At 40.4% G+C, this 23,175-nt stretch overlaps 2 protein-coding genes across 10 annotated transcripts in view; one reads left to right on the forward strand and one right to left on the reverse strand.

Moving 5' to 3' along the window:
- sdk2b (sidekick cell adhesion molecule 2b) overlaps nucleotides 1-23,175 on the reverse strand; it is a 537,061-nt gene that overhangs the window by 400,952 nt on the left and 112,934 nt on the right. The gene's annotated exons all lie outside the window — the stretch shown is intronic.
- rpl38 (ribosomal protein L38) overlaps nucleotides 1-23,175 on the forward strand; it is an 888,922-nt gene that overhangs the window by 359,770 nt on the left and 505,977 nt on the right. Inside the window, exon 1 of one of the 6 annotated variants that reach the window (XM_049464424.1) lies at nucleotides 22,226-22,229. The exons of the other annotated variants lie outside the window; for them this stretch is intronic. The gene's annotated coding sequence lies outside the window, so the exon portion shown is untranslated. Of the gene's footprint in view, nucleotides 1-22,225; nucleotides 22,230-23,175 lie in introns of those variants that run through there. 6 annotated transcript variants of the gene reach the window in all.

A 23,175-nucleotide genomic window follows, 5' to 3' on the forward strand; every position in this document is an offset into this window, starting at 1 on the left:
TGTTTTCCTGAGATAAAAGTTGCTGCTCCCGACCTTCAATGCCGGAGTGAGCGAGAAGGCGGCGAGTGGCTTCAGAACGCTGCTCTGGGGCCACAGTTCTGCTGGGATCCACCATTGAAGCTCAGGAAATCTGGGTCTGTCCTGTCTGAAGCCTGAACTGGAACCTAGGCCAGCACACACTGGGATTCTACACACACACACACACACACACACACTCACACCGACCTACCGACCCACCGACGCTCTGCCTGTCAAAAGTTTGAAAAGTAGACGTCTGGATCTCTTTTAAAGCCTGAAACTTAACTTTTACACTGATACTGTTCACTCAGAGAGAAAGTGCTCAGATTTATAATGTGTAAATATGTAAATGAGTTCAGTGGAATTTTCTCTTTTACTGTCTTTTCTCTTTCCTCACCTTTTCTAAACCAATAGCTGTTTCTCATCTCTCTCTTCTCTCCATCTCATTTCTCTGTTTTCACTATCATGTCTTCTCTTTGTGTCTCTCTTTTTCCCCATTTCTTTTGTTTCTTCTTTCTTTGCATATTTTGTATTTTCTTTTTTATATTATAAAGTTCTTTTTCTGTTTTTCCTTCATACATTTTTTCTGTATTTCTTTCATATTTTTTTTTTGTTTTCTATTATTTTTATGCTTATTGTTTCTTTTGTTCTTTTTTTTGTTCTTTTGTTCGTTTTTGCTCTTTTTTTTCTTTATTATTTTTTTCTTTCTTTCTTTCAAATGCAATGTTTCTTTTTTTCGTCCTTTTTGTTTCTATAATTCTATAATTTTTTACTTTTTTCTTTCTTTCTTTCTTAATTCTTTTATTTAATGTGTTAATTTAAAAATATTTGATGAATTGCTTTATTTTGTTCTTTCATTTTTGTCATTTTGTTTCTTCTACTGTATATATTTTTTTTACTTAGATTTTTCTTTTTTTCTTTCTTTCTTTCTTTCTTTCTTTTGTTTTTCTATTCTTTGTTTGTTTCATTTTTTCTTTACATTCCCCTTTAATGTGCTTCATCAATCATATTTTCATTTTTTCTTTTACTCTCTATTCCTTTTATTATTTCTTCTTTACGTTACTGATGTTTTTGTTATTTTCACACTAGAATATTTTTTCTCCTCACATTCTTTCAGGAGCAAACAGCTGGTGTATGTCTTTGTGTGTGTGTGTGTGTGTGTGTGCGTTTGTGCATGCGTGCCTGAGTGTGTGTGTGTGTCTCTCTGTTTCTGTCGCTCTGTATCTGGGTTTAGAGTAGGACCGGCTCTGTGTTATTTTTTTTCAGCTCCACAATCTGACAAACATCTTCAGCTTCAGATCAAACGTTCTGAGCTTCTCCTGCAACCATGAGCTTCAGCACTGCAACCGCCCTACCACTCACACACTCACACACGTACTCACACACGCACTCACACACACACACACTCTCTAATACACAGCACTGCAACCACCCGGCCCACACTCACACACACACTCACACACACACTCTAATACACAGCACTGCAACCGCCCTAACACTCACACACTCACACACGTACTCACACACGCACTCACACTCACACACACTCTCTAATACACAGCACTGCAACCACCCGGCCCACACTCACACACACACTCACACACACACTCTAATACACAGCACTGCAACCGCCCTAACACTCACACACTCACACACGTACTCACACACGCACTCACACTCACACACACTCTCTAATACACAGCACTGCAACCACCCGGCCCACACTCACACACACACTCACACACACACTCTAATACACAGCACTGCAACCGCCCTAACACTCACACACTCACACACGTACTCACACACGCACTCACACACACACACACACTCTAATACACAGCACTGCAACCACCCGGCCCACGCTCACACACACACTCACACACACACTCTAATACACAGCACTGCAACCGCCCTAACACTCACACACACACTCACACACACACTCACACTCACACATGCACTCACACTCACACACACTCTCTAATACACAGCACTGCAACCACCCGGCCCACGCTCACACACACACTCACACACACACTCTAATACACAGCACTGCAACCACCCTAACACTCACACACACACACACTCACACACACACACACACACACACTCTAATACACAGCACTGCAACCACCCAGCCCACACTCACACTCACACACGCACTCACACTCACACACACACTCTAATACGCAGCACTGCAACCACCCTAACACTCACACACACACACACACTAATACACAGCACTGCAACCACCCTAACACTCACACACACACACACTCACACACACACACACACACACACTCTAATACACAGCACTGCAACCACCCGGCCCACACTCACACTCACACACGCACTCACACTCACACACACACTCTAATCCAGTGCACTGAAACCGCTTGGCCCATGCTCACACTTACACATACTCACATTCTAATACACAGCACTGCAACCACCCAGCCCACACTTACACTGATACACTGACACACACACTCTTATCCAGTGCACTGCAACCGCCCTGGGCCCACGCTCACACACTCACACTCTAATACACAGATTAAGAGCATCAGTTTTGATGTAAAGAGGAAAAGTCCCAGTGAATAGTCCTATTTGAGAGATGTTCAAAATCCAAATTATTTTTAGTAACTCCTCAACAAACTAAGAAAAAATGGCTTTAAGAAAGAAAAGAAAAAAAACTCTGAACAATTTTAAGACCATCATTTTACTTTTTTTTTTTTTACATTACATTACATTACATTACATTTGGCAGACGCTTTTGTCCAAAGCGACTTACAATAGTCAAGTACAATGTAAAATAAGTTTAAAGGTAAAACATCTTTGGATAGGGATAAAAGGAGGTCAAAGGGGAATAATAGGATAGAGGAGTGAAGGAGGGGAAGAAGGAAATGAGGTTAGAAGTAGTTAGTGTGTTAGAGGTGTTAAGAGAGTAAGTGCTCTTTGAAGAGCTCTGTCCATCAAAAGTGTTATGATGAAACTGGCTCTCATCAGGACCACCACAGGAAAGGAAGACCAAGAGTTACCTCTGTTGCACAGGATAAGTGAATCAGAGTTACCAGCCTCAAAAACCGCAAGTTAACTTGCACCTGATTATTTTGGTTTACACATTTTTAACACGTTTACAACATGATTTCTTATGTGTTTTAACATCCTAGTATTAATGTTCCTACATCATTTTTAGATTCTATGATTTACTGAATCCCCTCATCTTAATGCATCTCTCTAACAAAAGCTGTGTCTTCTTGCAAGGCTCTTTCCCAACGCGAAAGTGTTTCTATTGTGGCGTCATCTCTATGTGTGGAACACTAGGTTTTAAGAGTGCACTCTCTCATTCTCTCTGCTTCCTCTCGCTATAAAATATGTTTTTTTTTCTCTTGTCCCTTTTGTAAATGCACTCGCACTCATGGCCGCACCACACCCAGCACCCCTCGTCTGCGAGTCTGCTGTGGGTTTGTGGTGAAGATGTTTGACTATATATGGAGAGTTAATGGCGAGTGTGAGCTCTTAAACCCCTTCCGAGGCCTCACCGACTGGAGCCTCCAAACCAACCCCATGGCCTAAAACAGCCTGTGAATGCCCACTTCCACACAGGGCAGGGAAAAATAACACCGCAGGCTTTTTTCTCTGCAGACAATGAAGGAAATGCAGTTCTGACCATAAAGCATGCAGGCGGGGGTGCTTGGATTTTCAATTCCAGCCACGTTCCTGGATCCAGTAAGCAACGGTCAGTTTCTTGGAAACCGGCTTTCCTGGTTTTCGGAAGGACTTTAAGGACTGGAGCGGCTAAATCTGCTAAAACTGAGTAAAGAGGGATACAAATAAACCTCAGACGTTTAATTAAAGTTCTCAGAGGAGCGAGCAGAAAGGCACTGAGTCAGAGTCCTGAGCGTCAGGAAGCAGGAGTCGCTGGTTCACCAGCGTCAGCATATTCCCCCACCTCAGATTTGCTCCCGGTGATGAATGAGCTTATTTAGCCTTGCAGCTGGCCTCGGCTTGGCTGCTGCTCCTGTCGGTGTCTGTTTGAGCCGTGTTCCAGAGCTTTGTTGTTGCGATCTGAGCCCCGGGTGAGCTCTGCAGGCCCGGTACGAGGGGTCACAGTGCAGAGTATTGTCTGAAAGATGGCCTGCAGTGGGATGAAGGGGAGAAAGGAGGGGTCTAAGCTTGTTTTCACCCTCTCAATCACCCCTGGCTAAGGTTTCCAGCTGTGCTAGCTGCTATAAACAGCACTGCGGTGGGCTGGTGTTGGGCAAGCAGTGGTCCGGCATGATGCCGGTGATGAGTTCATAAGTACGGATCCATATTTAGCTTCCATTCTCTCACTCCGTCACTTAGCAGTGGGGTGTTAGCTACCATAAGAGTGTGTGTAATGGGAAGTGCTAGCAAACTGTGCTAAAGCTAAGGTGAACGGAAGGGCAATACAGGACACCACTGCAACACTTACATAGCTGTGAGCTGTTAGCTCTTAGCTGTGAAATTCTGACAATAGATGCTAGCAGGGACAGTGGATGTGACAGGCCTGCAACGTCAGATCTGACGCAGAGCTGTAGGCTAGTGTTTTAGGAGTTCAATGAGAGGCTATCAGAGGTTCTACATAGAACCAAGACTAGTTAAAAGAATCTGCATACTGATGGGGAACCTCATATTTACAGGGTATTAAAAAAAATTATAACAATAAAAAGAGGGTTCCAGTGTTTAAAACAAGAATTGATAAAGTATGTATCAGTATTTGTACAGTGCAGTTAAAAAAAAAAAAAACTAACTGGATACCCCTGTCAAGAGCACATCATGCATTCCAGTACACTAACGATCAGAAAATTAACCAGATATCCCTTCTGAGAGTGCATCATTTAGCTCCTGCCACAGTGAGTATTAGAACTCTAACCGGATATCCCTCCCAAGGCATACATCATTCCGCCCAGTACAGTAAGTATTAGAACTCTAACCGGATATCCCTCCCAAGGCATACATCATTCCGCCCAGTACAGTAAGTATTAGAACACTAACCAGATATCCCCCTCTCAAGAGAGAGTTTATCACTCAGACCAGTAGAGTGAGTATCAGATCACTATCAAGATATCCCTCTTGAGAGAGTCCATCACTCAGACCAGTACAGTGAATATCAGAACACTAACTGGATACCATCTCAAAATTCCATCTCTTAGCTAAGTACAGTGAGTTTCAAAACACTAACTGGATACCCCTTTCTCAAGAGTCCATCACTCAGACGAGTACAGTGAGTATCAGAACACTAACCAGATATACCTCCAGAGAGAATCCATCACTCAGGCCAGTACAGGAAGCATCAGAATGGTAACCGGATATCGCCCTCTCATCACTCAACACAGCACAGTGACCATTTGAACACTAACCGTACAGTGAGTTTCAGAACACTAACTGGATACCCCTTTCTTGAGAGTCCATCACTCAGACCAATATAGTGAGTAATCAACCTCTAACTGGTCATCACTTAGACCAGTACAGTGAATATCAGAACACTAACCAGATACCCCTCCTGAGAGTACATCAGTCAGCCCCCTACACAGTTAGTATTAAAACACCTACGGGATTATATATCCCTCTCAGGAGAGTCCATCACTCAGCCAAGTACCAAGTGACCAGTAGAACACTAACCAGATACCCTTCTCAGGATTCCATCACTCAGCAAAGTACAGTGAGTTTCAGAACACTAACTGGATACCCCTGATGTAAATTTACATTTTTATACATTTTACTTTCTCGAGAGTCCTTCACTTAGACCAGTACAGTGAGCATTAGAATTGGATACTCTTCAGTCCATCACAGTACAATAAAAAAATGAATAATATCATAAAGCAAAATACTGTACATTTCATCTTGTGAGACGATGAGAAACATTATAGGAGGCCCACATAATGATGCCTTACTGAGTTTACATGAAAAGAATTATGTGCCTTTAAGCCCTATCCTTTATAATTAATGGCAATCCTGCCATAATGATAATAATGAAGGACAATAGGCAACCTGTATTGGTCTCAAAAGCCCTCAACATCAGTCCATATCTAGCTACAAACCAAAAAATGTTTTCTGCTAAGAGTGTAGCAGAACAAAGCAATGGAATTTCCTTTTATAGATTCTTACTTCTTACTTCTCATAATAAGGTATATTATAAATATCGACCAGTTTCAGAGAGGGAAAGTGCTACAGTTGTAGCCCATTCTCCCGCGAGAGTCAGAATTGTCTGTGAGAGTCAAATGAAAGTCAGGTGAGATAATGGGCACATCAGCAACTGCGCTAACTGTTCCGTAATTGCATTCCAGCATTCGGTTAGCGCTCGGCACTGTCACATCCATTGCCCTTGTCGAGTTCCAGTCATCAGCAGGGCTGGAAAGCCGCAGTAGCACAAGTGGCGATGCCACAATCATCAGTCCAGACAAAACAGGAGCGCTCTGGACTCAAACCGAAGCGCTCTGATTGTGTTTGAGAGAGGTTTGTTCCCTCGGTGGGTGGCGGGGCGTGTTCACGCCGAGCCGCATTAGAGCTTCATAATGTCTCCAACAGATGGACGGCCTTTTATCTGTGTCTCCAATCTGAGTAATGGACTATCAGATTCTCTCCCAGAATAGCGCGGGTCTCTCAACAGATTGACAAATCAGTCTCATCTATTACGTGCAGCCCGCTGGCATCGGCGGCTCAGGCGCACGGCGCATCCAGGAGCCCGTATAAAGAATTAGAGCCTCAAACAAAGCGTCGGAATGAAAAATTCAACATAGTCCCCGGTGGCAAGGCAGATCTACTCTGGCATGTACTGTTCTCGCCAGTTCCGCGGATCGATCTGCACCTCAAGCCCAATATTTTGTTAATAAAACGCATTAAAACGCGGAAAATCCGACAAGGTATCATGTGCATATTGACACTAGCAGCTCTTTTAAATTGCCTTTTGGGGGAAGAAATAAACTGTGATGGATTTCTCAAAGTTGCTCAATCAAGATGCTAAAGAAACAGCCTAATAGAGTTAACAGTGCGCAATGGCTCCAGCTCCAGGCGTATCGATCGGCCAAGTTGCTCTATTTAGTGTTTTTAAAAACCCACATCCTTGGAGCTGTAAATATTTCACAGGCTGGTATAAAGGAACGGCTGTAGGGGAACATGTGTCCCAGCAGAGGGGTATAAACAAAAGCAGAGACAGAGAGTGCTGGAGGTGAGAGGGAGGTGTTCAGAGGCTTGGAGGTTTGACAAGGTCATCATTATGTTTTGTTAGGCTACAAAAAAAAAAAGAACCTGTTGATGAGATTCAGGGATCGATGGGAACTGATTGTGTGATACAGCATCTTCTTTCTTCCCAGTCTCCTTGAAAAACTTCTCCAAGGAGCAGGGAAGGCAGAGCTGGAGTAACATGAAAGTGCAGGACTATACCGGCCAGCCCAAAGCAACAATGTAGTGAAAGAGCAAGCACTTTTAATACCTCGATGATAAAAAACAAGAAGGCCATTTAGGTCTTGAGACTCTCAAAATAGTTTGTAGGAGTAAAATATTTATATATATATATATATAGAAACCTGCCAATGATGTCCTTCAGATTCACTCATTCATACATCATTCACCATGCAATTCATCCTTACTATCACAATTCGTACCCTACCATCCCTCTTTGTCCCTACCATCACCATTGGCATCACAATTACCACTTATCCTTCCTATCATCAACATTTATCCCTACCATCATCCTTCTCCCATACTGTCTTCTTTCACCACAACATCACCATTCACCCCTACTGTCACCTTTTGCCCCACCCTCTTGTGCAACCATTTTTCACTACTGTCACAAATCATCTCTAGTGACATCATTTGCCCCTATTGTCACCATTCACCCATTCCATCACAAGTCACCCAACCATCACCATTTGCCCAAATGTCAGCATTTGCCCCATCCATCACCAGTCATTCCTACCATCACTATACATCTCATTCTTGTCATTTACCCTACTATCACCATTTACTCATTACCTTTGCCATTCATTTATACTGACATCATTCACCCCACTTTGTCCTATCACCAATGGCCCCACCATCACCACTCACTATCCACCAACACTCCAACTGTCACTATCATTCACCACTACATCACCATTCATTCCAACCATCACCATTTAGCCCTACCATCATCGTTTGTCCCTACTGTAACTTTTTTTTTTTTACACTTCTGTCAACCATTTATCCTATTATAACCATTCGCTCCACCATCATCATTTTTTTCATTGTCACAATTAACCCATACAGTCATCATTCACACCTAATGGCACCATTTATCATATTATAACCATTTGCCCCAATTTACCCCACCATCACCATTTGCCCCCACTATCACTATTCATCCCAACACCACTATTTGCCATTAGTATCACCATTGTACCTATTATGACTATTTGCCTTTACAGTCATATGAAAAAGTTTGGGCACCCCTATTAATCTTAATCATTTTTAATTCTAAATATTTGGGTGTTTGCAACAGCCATTTCAGTTTGATATATCCAATAACTGATGGACACAGTAATATTTCAGGATTGAAATGAGGTTTATTGTACTTTATTGAAGGTTTATTGAAGGATACAAAAAGTTGTCTCAGAGATTTAACCTCTCAGTTTCCACTGTGAGGAACATAGTAAGGAAATGGAAGACCACAGGGACAGTTCTTGTTAAGACCAGAAGTGGCAGGCCAAGAAAAATATCAGAAAGGCAGAGAAGAAGAATGGTGAGAACAGTCAAGGACAATCCACAGACCACCTCCAAAGAGCCGCAGCATCATCTTGCTGCAGATGGTGTCACTGTGCATCGGTCAACAACACAGCGAACTTTGCACAAGGAGAAGCTGTATGGGAGAGTGATGCGAAAGAAGCCATTTCTGCAAGCACGCCACAAACAGAGTCGCCTGAGGTATGCAAAAGCACAAAAAGCACACCTCAGGCGACTCTGTTTGTGGCGTGCTTTCAGAAACGGCTTCCTCTGAACAACTATGTTGAACAATCTTTGTTTTTAGATCATTTGAGAGTTGTTTGATGAGCCCATGATGCCACTCTTCAGAGGAGATTCAAATAGGAGAACAACTTGCAATTGGCCACCTTAAATATCTTTTCTCATGATTGGATACACCTAGCTATGAAGTTCAAAGCTCAATGAGGTTACCAAACAAATTTTGTGCTTCAGTAAGTCAGTAAAAAGTAGTTAGGAGTATTCAAATCAATAAAATGATAAGGGGACCCATACTTTTGCACCGGTCAAATTTGGGTTTAATGCATATTGCACATTTTCTGTTAATACAATAAACCTCATTTCAATCCTGAAATATTACTGTGTCCATCAGTTATTAGATATATCAAACTGAAATGGCTGTTGCAAACACCCAAATATTTAGAACTAAAAATGATTAAGATTAATAGGGGTGCCCAAACTTTTTCATATGACTGTAAGTCACTATTCACACCATCACCCCAACACCATTTGCCTTTACTGTCACCAAGAGGTGGGACAAAATATCAAAATAGTGATAAATCGTTTCATTTTTTTGTTTCTAATACCTTTTGATTACATTGGGGCAAATTTTATTAAATTAATTAGGTGCTCTAAAATCCTTAAGACTTGCCCTCCAATTTAACTTAAACTGCATTAAAAAGTGTCAGTAGTCAAATTCTATGTAACTTGACACCAATAAATTGGTAAAACAAGGTATTTACTTATTTAGGAGTATTTTATCCTCTTTAGTAACACAAATGCTGTGAAGCATCGTATATAATTGTCTTGTGATATATCAAATTTTTGAGAAGCACACTATTGTGGTATTATTACTATTAATATTGTGGGCAATATATCGTGATAATATTATATTGTGAGATACCTTGTGATTCCACCCCTTGTCACACTTGACCCCTACATCAACAATATGCAATCTTACCGCTGTTGGTCATGTGTCACTCAATAACGCTGCAACTGCGTGAGTGGAATCTGGATGCAGTGCACAAATATATACAAGGGTATATAAGAGGAATATATAGCATATAGGAGACACTTCATTTAGCTCTGCTCTCAGGAAGAAGAAAAAAAAAAACATCCAAGCATTGATGCCTTCGACCCACTCATCTCTACAATGAACTGCTTCACAGCAAACCCACTCAGAATGCGTTCATCACAAACACAGAAGAAATATATACCCAAGAAAACGAGAGAATGTGTGGAATTCTCGTACAGACGTAAATACACATAGAAACATCCTTAACTGTAATTTAACTTAATGGGTAATAATGATTTTTTTCTTACCTTTGAAGTGTTCATTACAGGAGCGGCACCAAGAAAGAAAAGAGAGAGAAAGAAAAAGATTGTTAGACGTTTTCTCAGACGTAACAACTCAGACACCATTATACTGAAAGATACGCCAACCGCCAGTGGCGATATGTATTTTCACAACATGATAAATATATGAAACAAATACAGGATGTACACCCTGGTTAAACTCCATATAGAGTTCATTCAATGCTTTTATATTTTATATTTTTCTCCATATATATATATATATATATATATGTCTATGTTATTTTCAGTACAGTAATGGCGGCACTTGGAGTAGGAACTCGCATTATAGGACGTAAACACTGTTTTTTAATAAGCTTCTTGTGGACTTTTTAAGTTATTAATGCATCGTTTTAAAAGTCAGAGCTCTGCAGATTCTAGCAAGGAGGAATAACGGTGGAAAAAGCGATTTATCTGGGTAAATTATGCCCCGTGTCACCCAGTCTGAAGGGTGTTTGGACAAACTGTTAAAATTTCTGGATCTCGGAACGCTGAGGGAGAACGGAGGTGTGCTGATCATCAAAGGTAAGTACTTTTTATCATGTTTTACTACACAAAAATTCATTTTTCTCCAGAATTCTGCTTTAAGGATGCTTTAAAAGTTTCAGATTGGCTGACCTTCATTTCTTCAAGTATTTTTTTCTCTACTTAGTTAAGTAGTTCTTGGCATAATATGGATTATAACTTTAACCCTTTGAACCCTAGGCTGTTTTGGTGTGTTTTTTCTCAGTTTTTGTCAGTTACTCTTTCAGGTCTTATAACATAGTAATTATATCAGACAGCCACATGCCCTGATCTCTTTTACTCCAGAAGACATACGGCTGCTCAAAAATATAATCATTTAAAATGTAAAGGGAAGCAGAATTGTTATATTTTCCTGGAACTGGACATGATTTGGTTAAAATTTTACCAAGCGCCTGTTTATTTTTTAACTTATTTTTAAATGTATAGACTTTAAATATATTCACACCTAAGATATCTGTTTAAAATGTTTAGACTACAGTGTATATGAGTTGAAAGCATAAGAATATTGATGATAGTTCATTACATGGTTTATTACTTTGAAAAAATACATGGAGAGCATCAGGCGGAGTTTTTTTTTTCTTGATAATCAATAATCACACCTCTAGGATACATGTAGATTAATAAAAACCACCTGACACTCAGAGGAGCCTGTGCCTTTTAATATTTTGATCAGGACACACAAAGAAAATATAAACAAAAATGTAAACTTTTTAGTCTAAATAAATAAAAATGTTTAGTGCAAAATAACTACTTAGTAAAAATGTGCAAGTAAATAAAAACTATGTAAAGTAGTGTGCACACCATACCTAGCTTTAGTTTGAGTGCACCCTTTTTCTGTTGACACTTTTGAGTCTGATGTTTACTGATATAATTTGGTTTGAAACATCATATAAATATGTTTGAAGCACTAAAGGTAAATAATAGTGGTTGAGGAAGGAGCTTTACCGCACTGGAATATCATCACTATTTTTAGAAAGAGTAAGTTCTGCCCTTTCTAACCATATATGGATTGTGTTTAAGTGTGAAGGGATTCCTGAGTAATTAAGCTGAGAACACAAGGTGTGATTTTCAACTGAAAATACGTCCGTAGGGTTCTAAGTGTAAATCAAATAGAGCTAATCACTGTATTCACCAACTCTACTCTAACCAAGACTTCAATTTCCAGCATGCTCTCTCTCAACTGACTTCACTGACTCTGCTGATCACATAACGCTAGAGTGTTCATGCTCTTTGAGCTTCTGATTGCACCCACCTGGTCTGTCTTGTATATATACCCCCCTGTTTCCATTGTTTCCTCAACAGGTATTGAAACTAGATTCCAAGCTCTTCTTCTAAGCGTTCATTTTGTTTGTTTCCTATTGTTACAAACCAATTTTTGTGTTTTTCAACTACTCTTTTGCCTTGCCCTTCCTATTGTTTGTTTGCAGTTGCCAACCTAATTTTTGTATTTAGAATACTATTTTTGCTTTGCCCCTTTCCTGTTGGATTTACTGTGTATGACCCTTTTGCCTGCTCTGAAAATTCAGCGACCACAATTATTATTATTATTATTATTATTATTATTATTATTATTATTAGTAGTAGTTGTAGTAGTAGTAGTATTATTAGTATTAGTATTAGTATTAGTATTATTATTCTGCCAGGCCCGCCCTCCGGCAAAAAAAAAATCAGCAAAGCTCAACTTTATTCAAATGAATTCCGCCGTCACGTTGCGTCCAGCCAATCAGGGAACAGCAGGCTGCGACTTCACACACATATAAGGCTCCCACACATAGAAGAAAGGCTAGGAATGGCGGAATGTGGATTTATAGAGCTATAGCTCACAGTTTGGTTTACTAAAAATGTCAATCAATTCCATTGATCCATTCCTAACGAAATTGGGACACAATATAAACAGCAACTCGAGTTTGTGAATTATGCGTGAGAATATCGTCGCTGTCCAATAAAAAACACTTATCTCCATTTTTTTGTCGATTTTTAGTTTACTATATAATTTGAACAGACAAGCTGTCCCTTACACTCCAAAAACACTGCCAAAATTTCTTGATGAACGGACCAATAGGAACTCTTCAAAATGACCTGAAATAAATTCTTTTTACATTGACTTCCATTGAAAGTTTACAAGTTTTTTTCTCTCTCCTGTAAATTGCTGTTTTGAAGATAAGTGTTTTCCATTGAACAGCGACGATATACTTTATTAATATAAAATAACAAAGAAATGACAAGATACAAACAATACAAGGCTTTCACTTGATTTACACGAGTAACTCTACGCACTCCTCATGCCAACGAGTCTCGGGTAATCTGGGGTAAAGGGGGGTGAAGGAGGGCGAATGGGGAAATTAGACTTTTTTTTTTTTTTGCCCTGCGATCACTCCCAGTCACACCAGTGACACTAGTTTTGGGGCATCTTGATCCCAAACATCCAGCCCTACACGCTGTGAACATCTAACGGCTCCCACAATCCCTCAGCAGCCCGAGCCGAAAACATGTCAGACAACTGGGTTAGTGATGAGACTTCCCCCCAAATCTGGGCCAGTTTATTCCCTGCTGGAGCATGGCTGCTGCTCAGCGCATGGATCTGATTATCAGATTTATCAGATAAGCAGGAGATTATCAGCTAATTCAGCGCCTGAGCGAGAGACAATCAGCTATAATTGAAAAGTAAAGTGTTTGGTGAATGTGCGGCCAACTGCACCCGGGGCACTGCCAGGCTTATGGGTTTAGGGTGTGATAATACGAGCAATTTGGTTTCCTTGATCTAGTATATTGTTATGATCATGCTAATAACTGTAAATACAGGTCAGTGTACAGGGGTTGGACAATGAAACTGAAACACCTGTCATTTTAGTGTGGGAGGTTTCATGGCTAAATTGGAGCAGCCTGGTGGCCAATCTTTATTAATTACACATTATTGCACCAGTAATAGCAGAGTGTGAAAGTTCAATTAGCAGGGTAAGAGCACAGTTCTGCTCAAAATATAGCAATGCACACAACATTATGGGTGACATACCAAAGTTCAAAAGAGGACAAATTGTTGGTGCGCGTCTTGCTGGTGCATCTGTGACCAAGACAGCAAGTCTTTGTGATGCATCAAGAGCCACGGTATCCAGGGTAATGTCAGCATACCACCAAGAAGGACCAACTACATCCAACAGGATTAACTGTGGACGCTACAAAATATCAAACTACAGTAGACAAAGAAATGGTTTGAGTTGAGTCAACTCACTAAGTGAACGAATGATTCAAAACATTGTTTTTAAGCCCATGCGTTGATATCACGTGCTGACCTCATGTACACACGCAGAGGAGAAACTCACACACTGACAAACACTGAATTACACATCAGAACGTAGGTTTGTGATGATAACGTTCTAAACCTATCACAGAAGAAACTTTGAAGGAGAGTTTATTATTGTTTTTCACATATTTCAGCCAGTGTCTCCTCATTTATGATTTCTCTAATCAAATGTTTGCCATTGAACAACAATGAAGAAATTATTTACAGTTTACTGTACAGTTTTACATGTACAGTACAGTACTGTACATGTATTTTCTTTTTTTTAATGTAGTTATTTTAAAAATTGGCATACTATGCTGGTTGAGAAGCTTGGTCAGGATGTTTAAGCTGGTGGACCAACTAAATTCCATCAAACAAAGAAAAAAAAAAAAAGTACCCTATAGTGGTTAAAAGTGGTTTTTGGTACTGCTTTAAAATAAGGCTCTTTTATAAAAAGTTGATAAATAGGTAATAGGTAAAATAAATAAGTAAAAGCTAATAAATCCCTTCCTGCTGTATCTTCTATATCGTCAGTGCTGTATCTTTAGTACTATATAATTTATATAATTGCTAAAATGCTGCACTGTATCTACACAATGCCCAGTCTGGCAGCGTGCCATTGACCTTCCCAACATGGCCGCACTATTGGTGTGCCTGGCTGAACCAAACGCAGCATATGTGTTTGTATATCTGCAGTTCTGATCAGCTAATTACACTGATGAGCGGCAAATGTGTCATCTTCGTGGAAACTGGACAATTCCCAGTATGAGCCATATGCCTGACATTCGCTAGATATTATTATCTGAACATCTGCCACTGCAGAGCGAGTCAAATCATCTTAACTCCAGACAGCATGCCTCACGCTTGTTATTATGAGTTTAGAACAAGTACAGAGACATGATGTACATGAATAATGTGCTTTAATGGGATTTAAGCAACTCAAGGGTATGAATTGGGTGTTTTTGTCCATTGTAACATACTGTAGCTACACTACATGTTGGAACATTGCTGTTGGGACCACCCAGACCTGTATAAGCTGTGAGGGGTTATCTTGTGAGTAAGGTTGACCCCTGAAAGTGGATGCCACTGATAGTGGGATGGGACGTTCCAACTCTGAAGTTGTGCAGGTATTTACCATTTACCACAGCACAGTGGGTAGCAATGATCGTGACTGGCAACATCTGGTTAGAACTGTCCATGCTACTCAAGCAGGAATCACACCCACATTTAAAGCACAAGGCCCCACACACATACTACCCCATAGCCAAAAGTAGAGGTTAAATTTAGAGCCCAAAGCTTTAAAAGCATTGACTTCAACAGGATTTTTTTTATTTCACTATAAAGAAACATTGAAACATTGAACTGTCCTCAAACTTGTGCTGGGTAGAGTGTTTTCCAAAAAAACGCTAACGAGAAAAAGACCGAATGCTCCGCTCCATCCTCCTCGCTCTGAAAGCCCGTACAGTCATTATTTCTGCCTGAGCCCCGACTCCGCCGCTCGCTGGAGCCGAGGTCACGCTACCAGAGATAATTACCTCAGCAGAAAAGAGCAGTACACACTCCCAGCGCGACAGGGAACCGGGGCAGGAGCTCAGCCCTCAGAGACCATATCTGTATAGAACTTTCTTTACTCAAAAAGCAACCTAAGGTATCATCGTACACTACACACTACAACCACCAGAACCGCAACCTCTGACCAACTGACCTGCTTAATAAATACCTGTGATACATATTCAGGAGACTTTCCATTTAGCTATAAATTCCACCTGTCTTCTAGTCTTCTTTAACTTCTAGTTATTTACAGTTATGTAGAGTTAGCTCTTTCCAGTTAGAGGAGTTTACTAGTTATTTACAGTTAGCAGAGTGAACTATTTATTGTTAAATAAATGTGCTACTCACAGTTAGAGAAGTTTACTAATTATTTACAGTTATGTAAAGTTAGCTGCTTACAGTTAGAAGAGTTTACTAGTTATTTACAGTTATGCATAATTAGCTATTTTTCTGTTAAAGGAATTTTCTAGATATTTACAGTTATAAATAGTTAGCAGAGTAGCAATTTTGTGTTAGAAAAGATCACTAGATTTTTACAGATAAGGATAGTTGGCAGTGTTAGCTACAATTATGTAGCGTTAGCTACTTACAGTTAGAAGAGTTTACTAGTTATTTACAATTATGTAAAGTTAGCTATTTTCAGGTAGGAGAGTTCTCTAGTTATGTACAGTTATGTAGAGTTAGCTATATTGTGTTAGAAGTGTTATCTAGTTTTTTACAGCTATGGATAGTTAGCAGAGTTAGCTATTTTGCATTAGAAGAGTTTACTAGTTATTTACAGTTAGCAGAGTTAGCTATTTTTAGTTAGAAGGGTTTACTAGTTATTTACCGTTTTGTAGCGTTAGCTATTTTGAGTCAAAAAATATTTACTAGTATTTACAATTATTTAGCATTTGCAGAGTTAGCTATTTTGTGTTAGAAGAGTTTACTAGTTATTTACAGTTATATAGCATTAGCAGTGTTAGCTACTTTCAGTTAGAAGAGTTTACTGGTTATTTACAGTTAGCAGAGTTAGCTTTTTCCTATTGAAAGAGTTTACTAGTTGTTTACAGTTATTTAGCATTAGCAGAGTTAGCTATTTTATGTTAGAAGTGTTTACTAGTTATTTACAGTTAGCAAAGTTAGCTATTTTCACTTAAAAGAGTTTACTAGTTATTTACAGTTATGAACAGTTAGCAGTGTTTAGCTATTTTCTGTTACGGTTTACTATTATTGCATACAGTTATCAGATTCAACTATTTAGCTAAATGGCTCACTATAATCTGCAGATTTACACAGCATTAACTATGTATGAGCAACCCCAACCTCCATGAAGTATTTAATCATAAAAATGGTCACAATGATTAGCAAAATGAACAGTTAATTTATTGATAATAGTCAGTTAGATTCATTATTTGCTTTCTATCTATCTATCTATCTATCTATCTATCTATCTATCTATCTATCTATCTATCTATCTATCTATCTATCTATCTATCTATCTATCTGGCTAGCTAGATATCTATCTATTTGGACAAAAGTACTGGGACACCTGTTCACTGATCTGTTCATCTATGTAACTGTCGTTTATTTGTCCTCTGCTTGTCCTCTAATTCTTCTAAAGCTCATTATTCGCACTCACTGACCCTCTGCTCATGGTGTCCTAATCCTACTACATCATGTTTTGGCTACTTTTATTAGCGGGCCTGGGTTTAATCTGGTGGGGGGGAGGGGGGCTGTAATCTGCTGGGGGCTTTAATTAAATTGCGCTAAGATAACGGCTCTGAGCTAACACCCCCTCCCCTCCTGCTCAGTGTTGATGGACGCTAGATAATCTGTAGGGGAAAGCATCGCGGCCGGACAGCGCAACCTCATCGATTACCCATAACATCAGCTCAGACCCTCACAACCAACACACACCAACACACCCCTGCAGACTGACACTGACACTGATTAGCATGCAACACACACAATCTCACACTCAGATGCACAGACACTAGTGTCTAGGTCTTCTGTGGAGGTAAAAAATAAGAAATAAATATGTATATACAGAAAGTGGCCAAAACAACCAATTTGCCTATTTAGCTTATAGCAATTTATTCCACCTGTAAAGCAGCCTAAAAGCAATTCAACCTACATCAGATTAGCTCCACCCATTCATTTAGCATACAGATCAGCTCCACCTATTCACCTATAACTTTTAGCCATGGCCACTCAGTCTACAGCAGTTTAGCTCCACCCATTCAGCCTACTACAGATTAGCTCCACCCATTTAGACTAAAGCCCATAGCAGTTTATCCTACTGCAATTCACTCCCATCTATTCAGCCTGCAGCACTTTAGCCCCACCCATTTTGAATATAGACTAAAGGAGTTTAGCCTACAGTAGTTTAGCTCCATTCATTCAGTCTACAGCAGTTTAGCTCCACCCATTTAGCCTACAGCAGTTTAGCTCCATCCATTCACAGAATACAGCTCATAGCAGTTTAGCCTACAGTAGTTAAGCACTACTCATTTAGCGTACAGCAGTTTAGCTCCACCTATTTAGAATACAGTTCGCTTTATATATAAAAAAAAAAATTTAGACGTGAACGGCGCCTGCTTTGACCGGTGTTCTGTCGTGTTTTACAACCTTGTCAAACCGTGCCCCCATACTGTATATTTAAGCTCTCGGTAAAACGCAGAATCAACCGGAGATCCAATTTAAACCTATAGTCACTTACACAAGATAGCTAATGCTAACTAGCTCTGTAAACAAAAGCTGTACGCTCTGCCTGTCGTCAGTCCTGAGCTAAGATGAGCAAAGCCATAAAGTCATTACATATATATATATATATATATATATATATATATATATATATATATATATATATATATATATATATATATGTATATACAAATCAGAGAGACGTATAGTATCTCACTAATAACAAGAAGAAGTGGATTTTAGGGGAAGTTTTTTCTTTAAATATTTGGACATACAGTGTGTATCAGGCTGCAGTTGTGCTGCTGGAGGCTAGTGCTGTATCTAACTCTGAGCTCAAAGCTGATTACAGTGGTTGGAGTCGTCCTTGCTATTGGGGTGAAGAACACAGTGATTAGCGCTGAGGGTGGGTGAGGAAGTGTGTGTGTGTGTGTTTGGGGGGGGGGCACAGCATCTGCCAGCAAAGTCCATCTATTCATTAATTTTAATGAACACTATCGACTTTCTAATTCCCCTGTAGTTTGGGCTTTATCAGCCCTCAGGCACTGAAAACATCTCCTCAGAGAACCAGGACCAGGACCATACACTCCAGAATTCAGAATGTATCACTGTCTGGCCTTGTGTGTATGTAAATGCATATATGTGTGTATATATGTGTGTGTGGCTGGTCACTCCAAAGAGGGCCGTTCATCACTCACACTCACCCCATTCTTACACTCCATCCCCTCCTACACACTGAATACACCCTGTGCATACAGATTACACCTCTCTCCACCACTAACTCTCTCCGTTTCTTTATCTCTCTATCATTTCTCTCTTTTTTCTCTCTCTATCACTAACAGTATCTCACACATCTTTCTCAACTTATTCCCTCCCTCTCCCATTCAGTCTCAGTCTCTCTTTCTCTCTCTGTGTAACTCTCTCTTTGAGTCTCTCTCTCTCTCTCTCTCCCTTTTTCTTGCACGCTCAATCGTGTCTGTATCTCTATCTTTGTGTATCTCTATGTTTCTATTCACTTTTGTCTCTCTCTCTCTCTCTCTCTCTCTCTCTCTTTCTCTCACTCTCTCCTTTGCCCATTTCTACACCTTCATTCTCTCTTTCCCTTTATCTCTTACTTTCTGTTAATTTTCTTTCTTTCCCTCACTCTATCTCTCTCTTTCTTTAGATCTCTCTCCTGCCCTCTTGCTCTTTCTTTCACTCTCTTTCTCATCTGCCACATTTTTTTATATCACTCTTTTTTATATTGTCTTTCTCCCTCTCTCTTTTTGATCTCTCTCCTGTGGTTTTGTTTCTTTTTCTTTAGCTGTCTCTTCCTCCTTTCCTTTCTCTCTCTAGCCCCCACTTTTTTATCTCTTTCTCTCTCTTTCTGTGACTCTCTCTTTGTGTATCTCTCTCTTTTTCTCACAAGATTATATTTATTCACTCTTTAAATGTCTCTTGCTCTCTCTATATCTCATTTTTGCTCCTTCCTTTTCTATCTCTTACATTCTGTCAATGTTTTGTCCATGTTCTTCCTTTCCATCTCTCACTCTCTCTGTAACTTTCTCTTTGTGTATCTCACTTGTTCTCGCACGATAATATTTATCTCACTCTATCTTCAAATGTCTCTACTCCCTTCTGTTTCTCTTTCTCTCTCTCTCTCTCTCTCTCTCTCTCTCTCTCTCTATTTTTCTCATAGATTTTTTTTCTATTGTGTGTAAAAAATCTCTCTTTTTGATCTCTATCTCTTTTTTGATCTCTCTCCTTTCTTTTGCTTTCTCTTTCTTTTTTTCTCTCTCTCTCTCTCTTGCCATTTCCACCTTTGTTTCTCTCTCCTTTTCTCTCCTCTTACATTTTGCTTCACTTCTCCCAGTCTGTCTCTCTCTCTCTCTCACTCTGTCCATTCCTTTTTTCTCTTCTTTCCTTTTCCTCTTCTCTCTCTGTCCTGTCTCTCACCCTCTGTTCATCTCTCTCTTGCTCTTTCTTTTGCTCTCTCTCCCCTGCCGCATCTCTCACTGTCTATCCCTTTTCTTTCTCTCTCTCGCCTTTTCCACCCCTTTGTCTCACCCTGCCCATCTCTTTCTCTCATATTCTTATTATACTGTTTCTTTCCTCTAACTTCTGTCCTTTTGCTCTTTCTTTAGCTGTCACTTCCTTCTTTTCTTTCCTTTCCCTCACCCCACCCATTTTTTCTCTTATTTCCTATCTTCTTCTTCATCTCCTCCTCTCCCTGTCTCTCACACTCTGTCCATCTCTCTCTCTCTCTCTCTCTCTCTCTCTCTCTTTTTATACATAGTTTTTTCTACCCTCTCTTTTGACTCCTCTCTCTCCTTTCTTTTGCTCTCTCGTCCTCCTTTCCTCTCTCTTACCTTTTTCTCACCTTTGTTTCTCTCTCCTGTCCTCTCCACTTATTTTGCTCCACTTCTCCCAGTCTGTCTCTCTCTTTTTTTCAGCCTGCCCATTTCTCTCTCACACTCTTTTTATACTGCTTCTTCTGTCTCACTTCTGTCCTTTTGCTTTTTTTCCCTGTCTGTTATTCCTTTTCTTTCCTCTCCCTCTCCCCAGCCCTTTTTTCTCTTATTTCCTCTCCTCTTCTCTCTCTCTCCTGTCTCTCACGCTCTGTCCATCTCTCTCTCTCTCTCTCTCTTGCCCCCTCTCTCTTTAGGGCTCATTGTAATACAGGAGTGTGACTGTAATGAATTGTAATGCATTTTTATGAGGATGGAGAAGTCTGGCTTTCGGACTCTTTGCTATGGAAACCAGTTTGGAGTGGTGTGTAATGTGTGATCTTCGCTCTCGCTCGTTTGTTTTCCGTTTCTGGGCTGAAGCAGCATCATCAATAACGAGAACTTCATACAACACAAAACAGAAAAATACACTACAATAAAAATAATGCTGCCTGAAGGAGGGTAATTTACATACAGTGCATGCAATATTAAAGCAATAATAAAAGCACAAGAGCTGCTGTGTCTCAGTCTGGAGGCCATACTGTAAGGAGATACGCGCTCAGAGAAGACATCGATTAAATGGAGTCATGTGACCTCCAGGTATAAGCCTTATTAAAAAAATAAAACACCAACTTGGGATGCAATGCAGTTATGTTACAGGCAGGTACTTAAATGATTACAGGTGTGATCTGATTTGAAACTGGGTCTTAACACAAGAGTGTGTAAAAGTGATTCCCTCCATGCTCTAAATAAGGCTTTCAAAGGCTGCTTTTGGGTAGTGTACCTCCTGATGAGAGATCTCCTGCTGACTGCTAGACAAGCATCTATTACTCTCTCTAAGACATACTTTATACGGTCAGGAGGGATTTCGGTTCATTCTCTTCACAAAACTGTTTCAGTTCAGCTATAATATTCTTGGGATATCTGGTGAGAATCTCTCTCTTGAGGTCATGATGCCACAGCATCTCTATTGGTTTGAGGTCAGGACTCTCCAGAAGGCGTATTTTCTTCTGATGAAGCCATTCTGTTGTTGATTTACTTCTATGTTTTGGGTCGTTGTCCTGTTGCATCATCCATCCTCTGTTGAGCTTCAGTTGGCGGACAGATGGTCTTAAGTTTTCCTGCAAAATTTCTTGGTAAACTTGGGAATTCATTTTTCTGTTGATGACGGAAATCCGTGCAGACCCTGAGGCAGCAAAGCAGCCCCAAACCATGATGCCCCCTCCACCATGTTTCACAGTTGGGATGAGGTTTTGATGATGGTGTGGTGTGCCTTTTTTCTCCACACACAGCGTTGTCTGTTCCTTCCAAACAACTCAATTCACAATTTTCTTGCAAATGCATATATATACACACTTTATGAAGGGGTGCATCATTGGTAATTTCAATAAATTGCCCACTATCCAGGCTGTGTATCAGCCAGCCACTGTCACTTTTGTGTACAGTAGTCTTGTGAACAAGAAACCTGGACTGCTATGGACTGGAACCATATTGTCATAAGCAACAAATGCAGGTTCTGTTTGAAATCCAATAAAAACATATCTGGGGGCCTTGTGGTGAGCACTTCAATCCTGCCTTTGCTGTGGCTATTGCATATTGCATCCATCAATTAGTAACTTCTGGTGATACAATAGCAATATGTGATGAACATCATCCAGCCATTTTTTCAGCAGGATAATGCTCACCCACTCATACCAAGTGATTCCCAGGTATGTTTTAGCCAGATTCCAACACTTCCTTGTTGTGCCCAGTCTACAGGCCCAGCTGCAACATCTGTAAGCTAATGTTCTACAGGATGAGCTATAGAACCTGTATGTCTCGATGTGCAAATGTATCTCATCTTGCATCCAAGCTAGAGGTGATACTAGAGCCTCCTTGCTCACATTTTATTTCCAATTTCCAATTCATCTCAATATTTTTCTGTTGCTTTACAGGCACTGAGGGTCCCAGTCTGCTGGATCTGATCCAACTGTGATCCAATATAACCTCAGTGTGTATTCATCTATTCTTCTCCATGTGTTGTAATCTGAAGTGAGCAGCAGGTCGGTGCTGGCCGGCTCCCCGAACACCACACACTCTTTCCTTTCCGCCCCTCAAACCCAAACAAACAGCTGCGGGTGGGCTCCTGCACCGGTCCAGGTGTGGGTCCAGGTGTAAGCACTGGTGTGTCCATGTGTTTGGAAGTGGACATGGAAACAAATCGAGGATCTGCGTGTGTTCTGGAAAACAGAGAGGGAGGAGACGGACGGACGCCACCGGGGGATGACACAGACCTGGAATCAGCAGCTGTGTGACCCATATGGAGGAGGAGTGTGATCCTGCCATTTGGAAGCTCTCCTGACACCTTCCGAAAGGGAA

This window comes from Astyanax mexicanus, chromosome 15 (assembly GCF_023375975.1).
Source record: "Astyanax mexicanus isolate ESR-SI-001 chromosome 15, AstMex3_surface, whole genome shotgun sequence".
NCBI lineage: Eukaryota > Metazoa > Chordata > Actinopteri > Characiformes > Acestrorhamphidae > Astyanax > Astyanax mexicanus.